The sequence below is a fragment of the Eretmochelys imbricata genome, chromosome 12 (genome assembly GCF_965152235.1).
Source record: "Eretmochelys imbricata isolate rEreImb1 chromosome 12, rEreImb1.hap1, whole genome shotgun sequence".
Classification (NCBI taxonomy): domain Eukaryota; kingdom Metazoa; phylum Chordata; order Testudines; family Cheloniidae; genus Eretmochelys; species Eretmochelys imbricata.
This window is the reverse complement of record NC_135583.1, coordinates 24,245,060-24,263,597: the sequence shown is the minus strand read 5'-3', so window position 1 is coordinate 24,263,597 and position 18,538 is coordinate 24,245,060. Positions and strand designations below refer to the sequence as shown.

Genomic DNA, 18,538 nt, shown 5'->3' with positions numbered 1-18,538 from the left:
GCACTAGGCCAGGAGAGCTAGCACCTGGCTCTACCCCAGCTGGGAAGCATGCCTCCCATTGCAGTGTTGACTTACCCCTTAGAAAACAGCCCAGGCTTGATTTTTAAAATTCCCTGTCCTGGAGAATCCCCCACAACCCTTGATAAATTGTTCCAATGGTTAATTATCCTCACTGTTACAAATAATTAATTAGCTCTTGAACTTGTGAGGTGCTGAATGCCCTCAACTCTTGTTGGAAATGTTCTGCAGGCTTAGGCCCTTAATATAATAATCAGTTACAAATGTATGTTCTTTGATCTGGCTGAAATTTAAAAACCACATACTAGTGATAGTGTCATTGAGCCTCACTTACATTTTTAAGGCAGTCGGTCTGAGTACACAGTAACTTGGGATGAATGTGGATCAGAACTAAAGAAGCATGTTCTTAAGTAAAATGTAAACCTGCGGATGGGGACAATTATTTTTTCCCAACTGGAATAAATTGAGGGCTCAAGTCCTAATGATGTCAGGCAAAATTCATCACTTTTACTCTAATAACCTCTCCCACTTTCAGAAACGCTCATCCTATAGGATATGTTATTCATTACTTAGCAACACTGTCAACCATGCAAAGTAAAGAAATTCTGCCATCATTTTAGTGCAGATTGTTGCAGGGTATATGTGTGAGGGACAGTAAACTAGTGGTTAGAGCAGGGCAATGCAAATCTGAGCACTCGGGTTCAGTTCTAAACTGTGACTCACTGTATGGCTTGAGCAAAACAATTAGAGCCTGATTCAAAGCTTGGTTTCAGAGTAACAGCCGTGTTAGTCTGTATTTGCAAAAAGAAAAGGAGTGCTTGTGGCACCTTAGAGACTAACCAATTTATTTGAGCATAAGCTTTTGTGAGCTACAGCTCACTTCATCGGATGCATACTGTGGAAACTGCAGAAGACATTATATACACACAGACCATGAAACAATACCTCCTCCCACCCCACTCTCCTGCTGGTAATAGCTTATCTAGAGTGATCACTCTCCTTACAATGTGTATGATAATCAAGCTGGGCCATTTCCAGCACAAATCCAGGTTTTCTCACCCCCCCGCTTTTTTTCCAAAAACCACACACACAAACCCACTCTCCTGCTGGTAATAGCTTATCCAAAGTGACCACTCTCCTTACAATGTGTATGAAAATCAAGGTGGGCCAATTCCAGGACAAATCCAGGTTTTCTCACCCACCCCCCCACAAAACACACACACACAAACTCACTCTCCTGCTGGTAATAGCTTATCCAAAGTGACCACTCTCCCTACAATGTGCATGATAATCAAGGTGGGCCATTTCCAGCACAAATCCAGGTTTTCTCACACACACACACCCCCCCCCAACACACACACAAACTCACTCTCCTGCTGGTAATAGCTCATCCAAACTGACCACTCTCCTTACAATGTGTATGATAATCAAGGTGGGCCATTTCCAGCATAAATCCAAGTTTAACTAGAATGTCTGGGGTGGGGGGGGTTAGGAAAAAACAAGGGGAAATAGGCCCTTGCATAATGACTTAGCCACTCCCAGTCTCTGTTTAAGCCTAAATTAAACAGATTGATAATATAATATAATATCAATATTAAAATATAAAATATATAAAAATAAATATAAAATATAAAAAAAATAGATTAAATAGATTGATAGAGCCAGAAGAGTTCCCAGAAGTCACCTACTGCAGGACAGGCCTAACAAAGAAAATAACAGAACGCCACTAGCCGTCACCTTCAGCCCCCAACTAAAACCCCTCCAACACATTATTAAGGATCTACAGCCTATCCTGAAGGATGACCCAACACTCTCACAAATCTTGGGAGACAGGCCAGTCCTTGCCTACAGACAGCCCCCCAACCTGAAGCAAATACTCACGAACAACCACATACCACACAACAGAACCACTAACCCAGGAACCTATCCTTGCAACAAAGCCCGTTGCCAACTGTGCCCACATATCTATTCAGGGGACACCATCACAGGGCCTAATAACATCAGCCACACTATCAGAGGCTTGTTCACCTGCACATCCACCAATGTGATATATGCCATCATGTGCCAGCAATGCCCCTCTGCCATGTACATTGGTCAAACTGGACAGTCTCTACGTAAAAAAATAAATGGACACAAATCAGATGTCAAGAATTATAACATTCATAAACCAGTCGGAGAACACTTCAATCTCTCTGGTCACGCAATTACAGACATGAAGGTCGCTATCTTACAACAAAAAAACTTCAAATCCAGACTCCAGCGAGAAACTGCTGAATTGGAATTCATTTGCAAATTGGATACTATTAATTTAGGCTTAAATAGAGACTGGGAGTGGCTAAGTCATTATGCAAGGTAGCCTATTTCCCCTTGTTTTTTTACTATCTCCCCCCCCCCCCGCAGACGTTCTGGTTAAACTTGGATTTATGCTGGAAATGGCCCACCTTGATTATCATGCACATTGTAGGGAGAGTGGTCACTTTGGATAAGCTATTACCAGCAGGAGAGTGAGTTTGTGTGTGTGGTTTTTGGAAAAAGGGGTGGGGGGGTGAGAAAACCTGGATTTGTGCTGGAAATGGCCCACCTTGATTATCATACACATTGTAAAGAGAGTGGTCACTTTGGATGGGCTATTACCAGCAGGAGAGTGAGTTTGGGGGGGGGGGGGCGCGCAGAGGGTGAGAAAACCTGGATTTGTGCTTGAAATGGCCCAACTTGATTATCATACACATTGTAAGGAGAGTGATCACTTTAGATAAGCTATTACCAGCAGGAGAGTGGGGTGGGAGGAGGTATTGTTTCATGGTCTCTGTGTATATAATGTCTTCTGCAGTTTCCACAGTATGCATCCGATGAAGTCAGCTGTAGCTCACGAAAGCTCAGGCTCAAATAAATTGGTTAGTCTCTAAGGTGCCACAAGTCCTCCTTTTCTTTATTCAAAGCTTGGTTTTTCCATTGATTCCAGTGGCTGAATATCAAGCCCCTGTAGCCTAATCTCCCTCTTATCAAGCCCTTGTAGCCTAATCTCCGTCTTATCTGACCACTCTCCTTACATTGACATCACTGCGGACAAGAATGGGTCCTTAAATGTTCCACAACTCAAATCACCAATCCACAAAATGGGTATAACAGTACTTACACACACCCTACCCAGGAGTCTTGTAAGGCTTAACTGAGTAATAACTGGAAAGCGTTTAGAGAGACGTGCCTGAAACACAGAAGAAGTTACAGCAGTAGCAGTTCCAAAGTCAGCTGAGTTCGAAACTCCTCTGTCAGGCTCTTAACCCCTCTAGTAGAGAGAATTGTTTAACCGCATACGTGGCTCCGACGGGAAAAGAGACCCACGTATCAGCTCTATCGTAATGACTACCCAAGACGGGTGGTCGCTGTGTTCTTGTGCCTCATGCACTGGAGCTTGGTAAGCGTCCTAAATTATTTCTTTGCTGGAAGGGTAAGAAAAGCATGGCTAAAGGGGAGGACACAGAAAACTTCATTATTCCAAGTTTGATGCCTTTAAAATAAATGTCCTATTCCTATTTTAAAGCTGACCTGGAAAGTAATAAAAGAATCTTTGTCAGAGTTATTTCCTGTAATGGAGGAATGCCTTGGGTGACTTGAGCTTTTTCACTGTAGGGCTATGCAAGATTCATGAACACTTAGTAGTGGGTGAGAAATAGATAGGTTGAAAGATTCCTTCCTTCTACCTCCAAATAATTAGCACAAGGTGGAATCCAGCCCATGCCTTCTCAAGAGAAGCAAAACACCCCGAAGTCACTGTGATGTTGTGTATAAGAAAGGTGATCATTTATATCACCGTTGTTAGTACTGTTACACAAGGGATAATAGGCTAGAATGCAGGACTATGCAGGACAGGATGCTGTGTGACTGAGAGTGAAACTTTCTGAGTCTACACTGCAATTACAGAGCCCCTTAGCGCAAGCCCTGTGAGCCTGAGCCAGCTGGCCCAGCCATGGGTTTTTAGCTGCAGTGTAGACACACCCTCTTGTCATAGCTAAATACAAGATAGAACAGATGGTTTCGCATAAGTAGTTGTTATATTTCTAGGGACCATTCAAGGTAAAGTGTAACAAAATCATTCAGCAGAGAGCGTGGGGGGGAAAGAATGTGCAGGTTTCTCATGGATTTTCTTCTCTCCAACAGATGAATTAATGTCAAGGAGCTGGCCCTGTCCATCCACTTTAGCCGGTTTGTTTGTTCCCATGCAGCGCACCTTGAGTTCCACAATGCAAATAGGGCATGTGATCTTTGACAGGCTGTTTGGAGTCAGGAGAAACATATGCATATTAGGCCATTGCTCACACTGGATCTGATCCAGCACCACTTTAAATCAATGGCAAAACTCCCTTTGACTTCAATAGTGCAGTATCAGGACCACTAGTCCTGTTTCTTAGCATGGAGAATATTATCGAACCTAATAGGATGTGTAACTTGGCATCTCTGATTCTGGGCCTCCATTTCTTTCCACAGTCATGAAATCTCTGTATATATCATGCATAAGCAATAAACTTTAAATTAGATGCATGTGGTTTGAATGTGACTTGCAATATCTGATGTATTCTATTATGAATCAAATCCAGTATTATATAACATTAATCATATAACAAAAGATTAACTCTATGCAAACAATGCTTTGCAGTCTACAGCGTACTGGCCCAAATTATTATTATTATTTTTATTATGTTATTATATTTATTTTATGATATATTATTATTTATTTGTATTGTGGTAGGGACTAGGAGCTCCAATCTTGGACCAGGATCCCATTGTGCTAGGTGCTGTGCAAACACAGTAAAATCAGACAATCCTCACCCCAAAGAGTTTACAGTCTCACTGAAAGTTCATCATGTGCCTTTTTATTTGAGCACTTGTACATGATCTGTACATTCAGTATGGCATAGTTCTGTGTGAGTAACTAAAGAAATCATTAGCCAGCTGTAAGTGTAAAATGTTGTTAATTCCATTAGTTTTTCTGCTTAGAAGGAATCTCGTCAAGCTAGCCTGGTGGTGCAGTGGCAACACGTCACTGCCACATGGCAGGATGGAGAGCCAGGTGATGCTCAGGAGCAACCCCTCTAGCCAATATGCAGGAGCTGCACTCAAAGTCCTATAGGGAGTTGTGTGCATCTCCTCAGCTGGAAGGGAATCCTCACGCTGTAATGCTCTGAGAGCTGGAGGGAGGGACTAAAGAAGAGGAAATTGGGATCCCACATGACAGATCTAATTAATTCAACCTAAAAATTTCAGTGGAATTTACCTAGTCAGATCAAGCAGTTTCATGGAGTTATTTCATCTAGCTTCTCAAATGTAATACCTGTCCTTCTCAGTGGTTAGCTATGGCGGATGGAAATCTGGCACCGTATCATCCCAGGAGTCATGTACGTGCTGAGAAGCAAACAAGTATCGAACAATGGCTTTGTGCCCAAAACATGTCAAAAAGTAGATGTGTATCTTCCTTTGCATTGATTGAGTAGCTAGAAAGCTTGGAGTTGTTCTCATGGAAGTGGATTGGAGTCTTGCCACTGACATCAATGGGAGCAGAACTGGTCTCCCAGTATCAAGAAGCTGGCCCTTGATGCCTGCACTGTCTGTATTTTCTGGGCGGCAGAGGTTATTTTTCATTTTACCAATCTACAGAGACTGACACGACATGGCTTTCCCTAGTTTTAGCTTTATCCACTACTTCTAGTCACTTGATTAGTTTTATTGGATTAATTTCTTATTCAAATAGTTAGGATCTTGGGTGCAGACAGCATGGCAAAGGAACCTTTTCTGACAGCAATTTACGAGTGACTGTAAAACACAGATTAGTCCTTCTCATTCTCTGCTCAGGGACTCTGCATTTTCTAATCATTCATGTGACATAGTTAAGATGGAAGCTAAACCTGCACTCCTACTTAGTCAAAACTCCCACACAAGACTGTGGGCGTTTTGCTGAATAATGACCACAGAAAAGTTTCAGAATATTTTTATAGCTTCTCCCACCCAGTTCTCCTATCCATACTTCTTAGTGCATGTGGCGGTGTAAGAAAACAGTTAAAGCTTGTGCTACCATTATGTATTGGGCCTGTTTCATGATTTACAGCAAGGTATATGACGTCCCCCAGGAAGAGGAAATGGCACTGATAAATGTTGGACTAACCAATAGCTGTTATACTGGGGTTTAGAACAGGAACAGAATCCAGCTGTTTGTAGATAGGAAATGTGATCTAGTGGCTTTTTTTAGTTGTTTTCACACTTACGTTGATTCACCAGGCCAGTTAAACCGTTAGCAACAGATTCCTATCTGAAACTAATATTTTTATAGGTCACAAATTCAGAGCTGGAAATCAGCCTCTGTACATTCCATGAAGTGGTATTAGCAGAATTCTTTGGGCAAATCCTTCATGCTTTATTGTCCTACGTAATTCCATGGACTTCATTGGAACTCATGTCTGCATAAGATAGCTCAGTGGTTTGAGCATTGGCCTGCTAAACCTAGGGTTGTGAGTTCAATCCTTGAGGGGGCCATTTAGGGATCTGGGGCAAAAATTGGGGATTGGTCCTGCTTTGAGCAGGGGGTTGGACTAGATGACCTCCTGAGGTCCCTTCCAACTCTGATATTATATGACATAAGGAGACCAGGACTGGTTTTTATACCAACAGTTCCTTGACTTATTTTACTACTGGATACTGAATGGGCCCAGTCCCATGCCTACTGAGATTGTGTCACTGACTACAATAGGAGCATGACATGACCCCCATATACAGTGATTCTCAAATCTCCATTGTATTATTAGGCATGTGAAAAATGTTTACAACATTTCTGTTAGAATACATGAAAGACTGAAATAAATCCAGTGGCAACATTTATTATAAAAAGTCAGTATGTGATGACCACATAATAACGCAGAGCTCTGACTATAAATTAACGTGCAGGTAATGTAAATTAAAAAAAAAAAAAGCTTTAAGCATATTTTATGTTTGCATTGTGGGCAATGCTACTTGCAAATATGAAAGTAAAAATTCTCTGTGTTAGTAAACCCAGGATTTAAAAAAAAAAATAGATAAAGCCATTGTTAAGGCAAATCTTCTGTGTGTCTTTTATGTGTCCTGGACTATGGTATGTATGGTACTGTATGTGTTACTTTTTTAATCTACTTTATGTAATTTATTCTGATAGCATTTGAAAAAAGTTGATTTATAATTTTTTTCTCTTATCTATCAGATTAATTTACTCTTTTTCAGATTAATTATTTGTCCCTAGCTGTTTTCCTTAGTGTTTTAAATGGTGACAAATATTTTCTGTAATAGCTGATACCTACATATTTGATCAATGTCTCACCATATTCTCCAATGTACATCATTGACTTATACACACATACATTGTTTACTGTATCCATCCACTGGATTAAATTTATTGTAAACATTTCAGTATTCAATGGAATAAGGATTCAAATAATGAAAATATTATAGGTCTTACCTGGATGCATATTGGAAGTTTTATTTATTTGTTAATAACTGGATAACAGCTTTTTAAAATTACATATTTAATGCCCTAAGGGCCTGCCCTAAGATTATTGGGGTTAATGGGAATCCTTCACTGGGCTTTGAATTAGAATGTTGGTAATTCCAAGATAGTGGCCCTAGAACAGGGGTGGCCTGAGGGCCACACTGGGTTTCTGAAACTGTATGGAGGGAAGGCCTCCCCAAACAGCCTGGCCCCCAACCCCTATCCACCCCCACCCACTTCCTGCCCCCTCACTGCCCCCTCCGAACCTCTGACCCATCCAACCCCCCCTGCTCCTTGTCCCCTGATTGCCCCCTCCCGGGGCCCCCCACCCCCTATCAAATCCCCCCTGCTCCCTGTCCCCTGACTGCCCTGCCTCCTATCCACACCCTCGCCCCCTGACAGGCCCCCCAGGACTCCCATGCCTATCCAACCCCCCCACTCCCCGCCCTCTTACCATGCCACTCAGAGCACCAGGACTGGCAGCCGCGCTGCCTGGCCAGAGCCAGCCACGCCACCACGCAGTCTAGAGGACCGGTGCAGGCTGGCGGCTCTCGCTGCCCCGCCGCCCCGAGCGCTGGTGGCAAGGCGAGCTGAGGTTCTGGGGGAGGCGGGACAGCAAGGGAGGGGCTGGGGGCTAGCCTACCCGGCCAGGAGCTCAAGGGCTAGGCAGGACGGTCCCGTGGGCTGGATGTGGCTCGTGGCTCGTAGTTTGCCCACCTCTGCCCTAGAAGGACATTAACTTGTATTTCATCTTTCCCCCTCAGCTGTGCTGCTTTCATATAGAAAGTGAAAGTACCGATGCTGTCTTTCAGCAAGTCTACTTTCCCTTTGATACATCATACAGTTTCCATGATGTAATCTAAATCAGTGTCTCCAATCTGTCATGATTTAGCAGAAGTTCTTGCTTGATCCCAGGCAGGCTAAAAGCACAGTACATAGAAATAGTTACAACAACAGCACTGAAATGCTGAGCAAATGAGCACACCAAGAATCCCATCTTATTCCAGAATTGGCATGTCCAGTGCTGCCACATCATGTGTGCCAATTTAGACATACGGTGAAACCCAAATTTGTAGCATCCTAAATAAGAATGTGAGAGAATATTTGTGTTTGAAGGACAGTGAGACAGAGAGTGAGAGAGAGCAAGGGAAAAGAGAAGGTGAATGGGGACAGAGGGAGGACTCTGGGGCAAAGAGAGACAAGTGAGGCATTTAGGGCTTGATCCTGCTCCCATTGAAGCCAGTGGTAAAACTCCCATTGACTTTAATGGGATCAGGACCAACTCTTTAGAGAAAGAGCACACTAGGTAGAGAGAGAATGGGGCATGATCAGCGGGAGAGAGAGATGCCAAAGACTACTGCTGGAGGGTCCAACGCTAGGAGAGCTGTCCAGCCAAATCCAGGAAATGAGCTTTATTTTTTCTATTTTATGCTATATGATATCATGAATTTATTTGGAAAAGCACATTTTTGCTGAAGTCTGAGTCATTTCCCATGAAAAGCAAAGTGCTCTTGTTGGAGAATTGCTGGGGTTTGTGAAATAGGAGAACAATCTGAAAAGTTTCAGAATATTTTTGAGCACAGGAGACCTTTTCCCCCACATTTCTCCCATCCCAAGGGGCAATAATTCCCAATGCATATGGTGAGGAACTGTGAAAGGAAACAATTAAAGCTTGGGCTGCTGATACATATTGGGCACTGTCACATGATTTATAATAATACATATAAAGTCCCATAGGATGAGGAAATAGCATTATTAAATGTTGGACCAGTCAGTAGCTGTTGCACTAGGACTTAATGCAAAACTGGGAAACAAATTCTGACAAAAATCCTGTTAGTTACAACCTGATTGCCATGAAAAACCCATGGGGTTGAAGTTCCAAAAACAACCTCTAATTCTGCAGTCTCACAACTGCAGATTTGTGCCTGTAAACATTTGTGAGGTCATATGATAGAATTCTTGTAGCCGCATTTGTGTGGCTAATTAGGACATATCATTTCATATGAAAATGGTTTTTGCAGGCAAAAAACCCAGGTCTTTGCATAGTCAGTTGCATTTATTGTGCATACAAATTAAGCACTTAGTTGCACCTGCAGTTTTGAATGCAAATTTGCACGTGCACAGGTCTTAAACATTCCCTATGATTTGTACATACAAACAATGTTTTCTCGCTAAATCATGCATTGTAATTTGTAGCTCATAGAGCAAGCATGCATATTATATTCACTGGCCTGCTTTCATTATATTCAGCTGCAACGCATGAAACCTGCAGGCCTGTATCCGGTAATATATTAGCTGAAGCATAAATTAACATAAATGTGGTTAAGTAGGCCGTGACCCTTGGCATAGATTAACAGTTACCTTTAGATTTTGAGAACTAAGAAGAGTTTGCTCAAAGAGTTAGACTGTTCCAGTAAGTGCTACCACAAGGGACATGGAAGTAATAACTGCTAATATGCTTAAGCAAGGGGTGACGGGTATGATCATGAGCTGAAATGGTAGTTACACATATTAATATACTCACCTGTAGAAGAAGGGCACCTCAATATTAGGAGGATGAGGAAATAAAAATAAGGGAAAGGGGGAAAACCCCTATATTAGGTATAGTGGCCTGGGACAAGAACCTGTCTACCCTCAAAGTGGTAACTGGGAATTCTTAATAAAATTAATACATGATCTATAGATCAGACTACAAATTTGATTCTAGGGCCAAATGTTCAGAAGAGTCTCAAACCAAAACTCTGATTTTTATACCCACAATTTTGGAGACCAAATGGAAAGGCTGAACCAAAGATCCATTAAAAATTTAATCTACAGATTTTATATGTCACTATCTGAACTCTTTCTCAAACTCTGTTAGTGCATAACCAGCTGGCAGTTATATTTCCCAAACTTATTTTATGTATATAGACTGTAAAAAATGGCTGGAAAGACCAAATATCACATTTCCAAATCTGTCAGCTTTTTAGAAGAACCTTGTACTTTATATTAAATGTGCACTTCAGTTTTCTTTAAGAAGTTACTTCAGTATATTTGAGGATGTGGGTCAGTCCAGGGATTGGAAATGGAATGTAGAACCTTTCCCTTCTGGGACATGGATTCAAATCTAGCCCAGGTCACTAGTAACTGAAAGATGTCACTGTCTGGTGGTTGCTGAATGGCCTGTCTAATTATTGTAGCTGTTATTAGTGTTATAATACCAGTCAGCACAGTACCTGGGTGTTGTCTTATGTGAAATGGTATTCTCAGTCCACTTCTCAGTGGAAAAGTATCCACATAACCAAAACCACTATCATACTTGACACTAATTGGCACCGTTATTAAAACAATCTCAGGGGAGAGACCGAAACACTGTTGAGACAGGTGCGTGAAGTCATATTGCCAAAAGTTGAGACAGGATCCCCCCACCCCACCCCCAAAATCAGATTGGATTAAAGATCTAGAGATTTTTTTAAAAAACACACGATAAATGTTAGGTTCTTTTTCTTTGCCTTCTTGTATTTGAGCCTTAGGGTGCTGTGATGGGGTGTTTACCCCACACAATTGCTGAAAAGGTTAATGTGATACCTGATGTCACCTGAAGGGTGGCCAGGCCAAATTAAAGATGAAGTCCAGCTGGGGAGGAGCTGGATAGCTTTTGTAAAGAGAGGAAACCCAGAGCAGAAGAGGCAGGGAAAGAACTCTGCAGTCCCTCTCTAAGGGTATGGCTACATTTAAACCACTACAGCAGCACAGCTGCAGGGCTTCAGTGAAGATACCACCTACGCCGACGGGAGGGATTCTCTCATCAAGAAGCAGTAGCTAGGTCGACAGAAGTATTCTTCTATTGACCTAGCACGGTCTACACTAGGGCTTAGGTCAGTATAGCTACTTCTCTTAGGGGTGTGGACTTTTCACACCCCTGAGAGACACAGCTATGCCATGTAAGTTCCCAGTGTAGACCAGCCCTGAGTAGTAGGATTAGGTGCTGGAACTAGCGGTGTTGGGTCCCCCTGCCTTGAAGTGGTTTCCATAATATGCTGGGTTTACAGATTGGTTCAACGGCTCTCAGCACCTGCACTATAAAAATTGTTCCAGCATCCCTGGCAGTAGGTAGTGGAACATGGAGAAATACAGAGAAGCCTCTGGGGTGGAGGATGCCCTGGTGCTGTGCCTGGACAAAAGAACAGGATCTGGCCCTCTAGGGAAGAAATCCAGGAAGGCATTCAATCAAAAAGGGACAACAGAAGGGAGTTTATACCTGGGGAAGGGCCCTGAGGGGAGAGGGCAGTAGCAGTGAAGGTGATTCCTGGAGTAGGCTTGAGAGAGGGCTAGCCAACAGGCAGATGGCTGTAGGGGTAAATGGGGTAGAGGATCCGGAATAGAGGCCAGACTCCCGGGAATTCTTGAGAGTCAGAGTTCTGCAAGAGAACAGAGACTTGGGGGAGGACCCATTACAGATTAAAAGTTAAACCCAAGGGAGCTTTTGTCGTGGGTTGTATTCTGCTTTTGAGTTTGGTTGAAAGACTCCAGGGAGAAGCCCTGACTAGCCTGACAGAAGAGTGGAATGGAAGAGGACCCCAGGAGGGTAAGAAGCTGTGTCAATGACCAGTGTCAAATGGGACACTATCCACGTGGGATGTTTATATCCTGTAAAGGAAAAGACTTTACAGTGACGTGGCCAGAGGGCTGAGTCACAAGAAGAGAGGCCACTGCAGAGCCGGCGTGTCTGTCAGCAGGGGTGATAGAAAAGGAAAGAGCTGCTATGCCATGACCAGCCAGGAAGGGGTATGCCACCAGTGAGTCCACACTTCCACAGGTGCACATGAGTAACATTGTCAAGCTTTTCTCTAGCACCATGAGACTTCCTTTTTTAAAAGAAGTTGAAATTCTCACATAAGTATTAGTTTTCAGGAGCTGGGTTTTAAGTAAAATATCAGATATTGCAAGAATCTTGATCAAATCACATCTGTGTTTGTACAGCATCTAGCACAATGGGGTCCTGGGCCATGACTAAGGCTCTTACCAAATAGTAAATCCTAACAGTAAGAGTTGGTGACACTGCTGAAGGCTCAACTGTTATCTCATTCCTATAGGCTGCCCCTCCAGGTCAGGGCTGATGTATATGATCTGGGTAGCGCAGAGCCACTTGCCCTCCTGATGCCCACGTTGTGGATAACTAGAGGCCTTCAGTCTGCAGTAGGATCAATCTGGTGCCATTCATCAGACCTGAATTCACCCCAATACAATATACAATAAAACTTCTTTAGGAAAGTCAGCAGTGGGCTTCTAATTCTTTTCTTGTTTAGCATTTTATATTACTTCATGGCAGCAAGTGACAGTGTATATGTGTCAGACATGATCCACTGTACCACGAGCCGGTAATAAGCCTGGGCTACCTTAACTGCTAAAGAATGACTCTGCTGTTTCTGCATAGATTTCAGTTTCAGCAGAATATGTTTTTCCGCTATGCTGACAGCTTTTCCCACCCACGTATTGTAAAGTGGCTGTGTGCCACAATGAGATATTTCAAGAGTTTCGATTTTAATGGGTGGTGTAAATGTTGTTTGCGCAAAGTTGCATGTGGGGCCCCCACAAGTCTGATCTGCGCTTGTCAGGAGGATTTGAAAATCCCATTTTGAGGATGGGGCGCAGGGTTGTTCTAAGCTGTCGTCACATCTTTTTTTCATTACAGTGAAGGCCACTCAATACTGCACTGTGTCCACCTGTCTACTGCAAGGATATACTGTAATCACACTGAAATCCCCCCAAAGCAGCTGACATTGTTTTTATTGTGGAACTATTTTATTCATTCACATACGTAGCATGTAGTGCTCCTTTCTTACAGCTCTCAGTGTAAGGTATTACAAAACAATCCTGATGTAGAAATGGGTGCAGAAAGACTCACAGAGAATGTAATCTAATAAAATATAGTGGTTTCCTCACCTGTCAGACACAATGCAATATTCAGTGAGTTATTGTATCCAGTTGAAGATGAGATTGTCTGGTGTGTGCTTGCAATATTTCAGTGCACAGAGCTACTGCTACTGCTTGCTAACACATACAACCTGCTTTGTGCAAATGCACAGTTAATTTGTCAGTCCTTTATGCAAGATTATAATCCATATTGTAGTCTCTGACTATTCCAGATCAGAGCAAAAAATTCATTTTGCTCTGAATCAGCCATGGAAATCCAAAGAAGGATTAGGCTCTTAAGGAAATGAACAAGCCAGAGTTGTGTTTTGTGTTACATTTACACAGACAAACACGACACTGAAGTTCAGTGTTTTGCTCTGTTGTGAGAACTGTGCTATGCCACAAATGCTGAAGCAGCAAAGTCCTTTGCTGGAGTATCAGGCGCCTCACCACACCATTTGACCAGAGAAGAGCCTAAATCTGAATAAGTCATGCTGGTAAGTTTAGTAACCAATAACCACTCTGTAACAGATTGCTATTGTAGAGCAGGCAAGGACATTGCTTCTCTTGACTCAATGTCAACTAAGGAAGCAGTAATTTATTTCTGATGGTGACAGCCGCTACACGGCTTTCTTTGTTATTTGGATGTGGGGGGTTTGTTTTTTTGGCTTTTATGAAGTTATTGCCAAAGCAAGATATGATACAAAATAAGAGCACAGATCAGGCATGAAAGCAGCGCTGCCCTCTGGGTGCTCTCTGAGAGGAAAGAAACTAAGCCACTGAAATTCAACCACCTCCATCTAAGCCAGGGCCCACAAATCTCCATGGCCTGTATTGGGACCAGAAGCTGACAGATCTAAGAGAATCAACCCTCAGCCAGTGGAGCAAGCTCAGTCTTCATGGTGCACTCAGGCTGAAAGCTAGCTTGCAAGGAGTCCAGGAAATCAGTGCCTTCAGCAGCCTTGCACCCACAACAGCAGCTCTGAATTTGGTCCTGCATGTTGATCGTATTTTTTGCTTCTGTTACAACTGGGCAACATATTTTCTTATGGTTTTATTAGCTGGGGTTGAGAAGAGGGGAAAAGCAACCATTTTCTACAGTTCTGAGCCCAAACCAGGCAAAGCTCAGCAGTTTGGGCTGCTTTTGGGGATCTGTGAACCCAAAAGTGAAATTCAGTGGCTGAGAAACCCATGGGAACCAAAAGAATCAGGAGGTTTGCATGGATCCCCTGTAGGCTAGAGCTGCTGAGTCTAACACAGCAATAGCAAAAAACAAAGACCCAGATAAAGGTATTTAGGTGCCTAACTCCCATTGAAATCATTGATCCAATGGGAGTTAAGGGGCTAAATACTTTTCATGATCTGGGCCAAAGTGTCGCTGAAAAAAATTCTGTTGAGAGACAAGCATGGGCATTTCCATCCAATATCTAATTCACTAGCTACAAGGAGTTCCAGACAGCAGATGCTTCTCCTGGGTACTTCAGAACATTAGGTTTGTTTTCCATTTAATCCATTTTGAAAGTGTCGCCTTACTTCAAATTGCTGAGTCTTCAAACTCCCCAAATGTCATTTTAGTCAAATCACCCTATCTCATTGACCAGAACGTTCAAATCTGAGTGCCAAAAGTTACGTTCCTAAATCCATTTTCAGAATCCCAAATGTCAGTGGCTGAACACCCACAAATCTCACTGAAGCCAATGGGAGCTACATGTGCTCGGCACCTCTGACAATTAAGCCACTTTTGTTTAGAGGCCTAAATATGGATTTAGGTGCTTAACTTTAGGCACTGAGGTTTGCAGGTTTTGCAAACCTTTTATTTATAGGTTGCTCCAAGCCACAAAGCCAGATTGAGAACCATGTTTTTTCAAGTGAGGGAGGTTCAGAGCAGAGGTGGGATTCCAGTCCAGACCCATTTGTGTCTGGTGTGAGATGATACTTTACAATGTTGTAATGAGGTCAAAATGAGCTGAGCTGTTATTTAGTATACAGGGCAGCTTGCTACTGGATTTACAATAGCACCAATGGCATTGTGGTGCGGGCCCACACTCAGAAGGAGCCCTGGGGCCCGGATCGTAGCCCCGTCCCCACTCAATCTCTTCCCCCTGAGGCCCCGCCGGCCACTCGCTCCTCTCTGCCCCCTACCCACTGTGCAAGTGGTGGGCGGGGGCCTCAGGGGGAAGAGGCCACGTGAGGGTGGGGCCTCAGGGCAGAGCTTGGAGCAGGGCCACAGTCCTGGCATTGTGGCAGCTTTATAAAGCTGGTCTTACAGGTTAGTGCTGGCTTTTTTAATGTGGCTGTCCTCACAAAGAATGGCCCCAAATGTATGAGAACCAGGTGATTGGGCCAGATTCTGCTGCCACTGTACCAAAGTGGAAGTTTTGCCATTGACTTGGAAAGGGAGCACGAGGGATCCCATAACAAAGAGCAGAAAACAATAGCATGTCTATCCTTTTCACCAACTTCCTGCCTATGCTACTTCTCTACAAACGATTAGCACAAGGCATATTTTACACGGCTACCATCTTCTGCTATTTCTATTTGTAGCAAGTTGCTAGACTGTCACGTCCAGACCAATCCAAAAACCTTCTGAAACTCTCCTGCACTAGCAGCCATGTGAAAGCAGATCTCTGCAGTGGTTGCGTGGCACCAACAGCAAGGATTTAACTTTAGCCTTTTGAGACCCACAAAACCTGAGAATGGAAATGTCAGCTGCCAACAGGAGGAGCTTGCAGCAATTGTATTGCACTGCGTGTTCCCTGAGACAAGCGTTCACGGAAAATATACTACGTGGCTCTCCCGGCCATTCGTCTGAAACTTGCACTTTTATTGCTTTGTTGATAGTTTATTTTCCTGTTATTATTGTTGTAAGGCAGCATCTAAGGCCATAAAGAGCAATGCATCTTCAAAATGAAGGAACAGAATTTATTCAGTGCTCTTAACGGATGTTTTACTACAGAGTGAAAAATGTCAAGTCAATTTTTCTCCCCTTCGTTGCAGGGAGGAAAAAAAGCAACTTTTAAAAATGCCCATTCCAATCAGAAGATAAAAAGGAGTGACAACAGCTTCCCCTGGAGCTTGCTCACTCACTAGCCAAAAAGATCTATAAATCTTCAGCCAAGCAACAGCTTCTTACACAAAAGAGTGTCGGTGAAATGAAAGACTCTTGTACTACTAGTGAAAATTACAGCATAGTATCAGATGTGGCACTACTAAGTGATGCCTTTAGTTGGCTGAAGGCCCAAACCACCTGCTTGGCTCTGTGTGTTGCTGCCCTCCATGCCTGCACGTGGTGGAAGATCAGCCAGAATCTCCAAAGCAGCTCTGATACACATTTTCAGGTTTGATAAAAAGCCCTGTGTGATGTTCTGCGGGGGAGACAGGCCCTTCACAGGTAGCGTGTGCGAGCTCATGAGCATTGCTATCCAATTTGGCAAGTTTTTTCCCTCTATTGATTAAAATTAAGTTATTGCAATTTGCAAGATTTTAGGATTACTCCTTTGAGAACCCTGGGCTTGATGCTAAGAGATGCCAAACAGCTGCAACTGACCCAACTGCAGTGGGAGTTGCAGGTGCTCAGAACGTCTCAGGGGTTCCATGCCAATCTCCAATATTAGCACTGCCAATGTAGGGTCAGCCTCTGCTAGCCTCACTCAGGTTGAATGTACTTTGTTCCATAAGCAGGTCCACTGATTTCAGTGAATTCACAGGGTAAGGTACAGCTTGGTGTGCAGGTGGCAGAATCTGATCCATATGTATAACATATAGCACAGTGACCAGACCTTTGTTGTGTAACCTTTATAGAGCAATTTTTATAGGGATCAATACTGCGAGGTGCTGAGTGCCCTCAACTTCCATGAGAATAGGCTCTGACCTGGCCTATCGTGCTGTCGGGGGACAAGGGCGCTGCCAGTGTACCAGTTCTGCTGCTGTCAGTGTGCCTGCTGATGACAAAGCCAGACTGATGGTTTTGTTGCCGTCAGTATCTTTACTGTTCTATTCAACTGGGACAGTGACAGCAAACAGACGATAGTCCTCTGCCATTCTTCCTGGGCAGACTCCCAAGTTCCTGCACTGGTCAGACATCTCAATGCCATTAGCATTCCCATGGTTGTTGGGACTGCTGACCATAAACAGGAATGTGGGGGGGCAGCAACAGAGCTTTAGAATGAAACCAAAGGTAGTAAAATGTGGAAATGCGTTCGTGCTTTAATCCTCCTCTTGCTTTTATCGTCAGTTGCAGAAAACAGGAGCTGATAATGACAAAGTGGGAGAGGAGAGAGGAAATGAAGCATCAAAGCACCAACCTTTGGTGGAGGCAGCAGGAGTTATATGACAGGAGACGTGCACAGGAGACAATTGTATCCTGTCTGGGACTAGCCTGTGTGGTAGTCAACAATTTACCCTCTGTTTCCTTTATGGGTATGCAGTACAGTACAGGGGCCTGATGCAAAGTCCACAGAAGCCACACTGAATGGGAAAGACTCCCCTTGACTGCAGTGGGTTTGGATCAGGGCCCTGGAGATTTGTTGAAAGACCAGAGGAGAATGAGGCCGTATTTCAGAAAACTTTTCCTGTCTGAAGTTCATTTAGGGACAGCCCCTCCCCTGGGTGCGACATCGGAGTCAGCTCACTCATTTGTCACTCTGTTTTCCCTCATAGAGTTAACTCAACGGCTTCACCAGATACCCAGCGCTATTTGCTCTTACCCAAATCCCCTGAAGTCAGAGGGAATGGAGACAGCAGTGGACCAAGCTGAGCAGCCAAGAAAAGTAAATTATCCTTGGGTCACGTGGAGTGGCCACAGACAGCAAAGATGCTGATGAATCAGCGGTTCCACAGTCCTCTGCCCATTCAGAGAAAAATGTCTGTAAGCAAACATGAAGCTGAACAGAGCCAGGCTGCTCCCTTAGCATTGCTGAGGGGTCCCTCCTAGGCGCCATTGTGTACACAATGCTCATGGGACTCCTCCCACTGGGCTCAAACTGAGAACTGCTTGGGCCAGACTGTAGCTTTTAGCTCCTGACCTGCAGTGAGTGCAGCATGGAGTAAAACTGCTCCTTTGCTGTGACCCTCCCCATTCCTTCTACCCCCGAGCTGCAGGGACGCAGGCAGCAGTCC

The 18,538-nt window shown here is 43.7% G+C and overlaps 1 long non-coding RNA gene across 1 annotated transcript in view; it reads left to right on the top strand.

The window, feature by feature from the left end:
* The window catches only part of LOC144272858 (uncharacterized), a 46,872-nt gene extending 28,569 nt beyond the window's left edge, over positions 1-18,303 (top strand). Inside the window, exon 4 of the long non-coding RNA XR_013347686.1 lies at positions 18,080-18,303. This is a non-coding gene — a long non-coding RNA (uncharacterized LOC144272858). The remainder of the gene's footprint in view (positions 1-18,079) is intronic.
* The last annotated feature ends 235 nt before the right edge of the window (positions 18,304-18,538 follow it).